The sequence below is a fragment of the Euphorbia lathyris genome, chromosome 4 (genome assembly GCF_963576675.1).
Source record: "Euphorbia lathyris chromosome 4, ddEupLath1.1, whole genome shotgun sequence".
Lineage (NCBI taxonomy): Eukaryota > Viridiplantae > Streptophyta > Magnoliopsida > Malpighiales > Euphorbiaceae > Euphorbia > Euphorbia lathyris.
Window position 1 is genome coordinate 11,377,148 of NC_088913.1, and position 2,424 is coordinate 11,379,571.

Genomic DNA, 2,424 nt, shown 5'->3' on the forward strand with positions numbered 1-2,424 from the left:
CAGTTTTAACAATTTATAAGCTGAGTAAATATAGCAAGCAACACATGCACACACACACACACACACACACACACACACACACACACACATATATATATATATATATATATATTGAGAGAAAGAGTTTAGAAGTTACTCAGCACGACTTATCCTGGTTCGGCCTCTCTGCCTACGTCCAGTCCCCAGTTCCTCCTGGGATTTTCAATCCAATACTGAGCTCTTTCAAGGTAGAGCACAAACCCTTTACAAGGCAGTGAGTATGCAAGAGTACGTCCTCTATTCGTCTACTCAGCTCCTACTAAGTACTACAACCCAGCACTTAGATTTTTCTACCACTGAATACTTACAACCAAGTACTCAGCTCAACACTCTCAATATTCCTATTGATCACACACTTGTTCTTTTTCAACTAAAGAACACCTTAGATGATTACAAAACAATCAATCTAGCATTTACACAGAGAATAGAAAAGTTGGTGTAAGATCTTTTTGTATTTGAGTGCTTTGAAGATTTTCTCTCTTGTATTTTTCTTTGATACTTCGGCAAATGATCCAAGGCTCTTGATTGTCCTTTTATAGATGGAAATCTGCAGATGGATCATTTGAATTTGTATTAGCCGTTAACACCAAAACGGCTCTTTTGGGGAACATCTTCTGGTCAGCTTTCAGACTGTTCCGCCATTCCCTTCCTCTGTTTTCTTCAGGCGTCAGGTTTTGTCTTCTTGCATCAGACTTGTCTTTTTGTGCCAATTGTCTTTTACCAATAATCCATTGACCCATGTTTCTTGGAATTAGTCTTCTGTGTATTTTCGAGGCTTCAATTATTGGTGCAGAAGATTGGCAGACTTTGTCCTTTAGTGAACGGATCCTTCATGTTGTCCTGACTGTCACTCAGCTTCATTCGTTATCTTCGAATGTTCAACTTCCATGCTGAGTTCCTTCTTAGTCAGCTCCGTTCTGTTTATTCAATTCTGAAAGAGTCTTCTAATTTGGTCAGCTTCCTTCTGGCAACTTTGAAGAAGACTTCTGAGACTGAGTTCCACTCCACTCAGCTTCTATTCTTTCATGCTGAGTTCCATTCAACTCAGCTTGACTTATGCTAACTTTTGTCCTGTTTAACTTTATATATATTTTTGCACTCAATATTGAACAAACACATTAGTACAATTAAATCAAAGCATTTAAATTTAATTGCCTCTTAATCATGGATGATTTTGTCAAATCAAAATCTTGTGGAAAGGTGTTTCAACATTAACATCTTTCTCTCAAAATGATAATGAAACTCTTTATGAGGCTTGAGAACGTTTTAAAGAACTTCAACGTTTATGCCCACACCACCAATTGCCCGCTGAACTTTTAATGCAAACATTTTATAATGGATTAAATCCTACAACTAGAGGTTCATTGGATGCTATGTCTAGAGGGTTATTCATGAAGAAAACATCGGCCCAAGCAAGAGAACTTTTGGAGGAAATGGCAATCAACAGCAGTATGTGGCCCGCGAAGCGTGGACACGTACAAATGGCGAAACCATCATCCTCAACTACGTCATCAGTTAAAGGTATAGTGAATCTTGATCCAGTTGCGATGTTGCAAGCCCAATTTTCTGCCTTATCGCACAAAATTGATAGGTTTATGGCACCGTGTGATCCTAATGGTAAGCCAATCCAAACGGATGTGGATTATAAAGGTATGAGTGAAATTGAACAGGTAAATTTCGTCCAAGGGCAAAATCAAACTAATAACCCTTATTCCAATACATATAATCCTGGATGGAGAAATCATCCTAACTTTAACTGGAGAGACAATAATAATGCAAATGCTAATCAAAATCGTACCACCAATTATCAAAATCAATCAAGAGATACGATTAGCACTTTATCTTCTAAAATCGACAAATTTATTGATGCTATGAGCGGAAAAATAAGTAATCACGACGATGGTTTTAAACGGATCGAGAATAAATTCGATCAGCTTATTAAAAACCAATCATCTAGCATCCATAATTTGGAGGTTCAAATTGGACAACTCGCTAAATCAATTCCATCCCACAAAGAGGGAAGTCTTCCAAGCCATACGGAAGAAAATCCGAAAGAGCATGTAAAGGCTATCACTCTTCGTTCAGGGAAAAATTACTTAGGTCCGGAAATGCCCGGAAATTCAACTTTACCAGGAACTGATTTACCAAAATCCAAAGAAGATACATTAAACCAAAAAGATACACCAATTGACTCAAGTACAAAAACTTTTGTACCCAAACCACATTTTCCACACAAAGTCCGCAATAAGGACTACGACAAACAACTTTTAACATTTTTAGACAAACTTAAAAATTTGCATATTAATTTGACGTTTATGGATGCAATTACGCAAATTCCCAATTATGGTAAGTTCCTAAAAGATTTAATTTCAAAGAAAATCAGTT

At 37.0% G+C, this 2,424-nt stretch overlaps 1 non-coding gene across 1 annotated transcript; it reads right to left on the reverse strand.

Annotated features, from left to right (window-relative positions):
• Window positions 1–1,240: 1,240 nt before the first annotated feature.
• Window positions 1,241–1,342, reverse strand: LOC136228336 (small nucleolar RNA R71). The gene has a single exon (XR_010688662.1). It is a non-coding gene; the product is annotated as a small nucleolar RNA R71 (small nucleolar RNA).
• Between the last annotated feature and the right edge of the window lie 1,082 nt (window positions 1,343–2,424).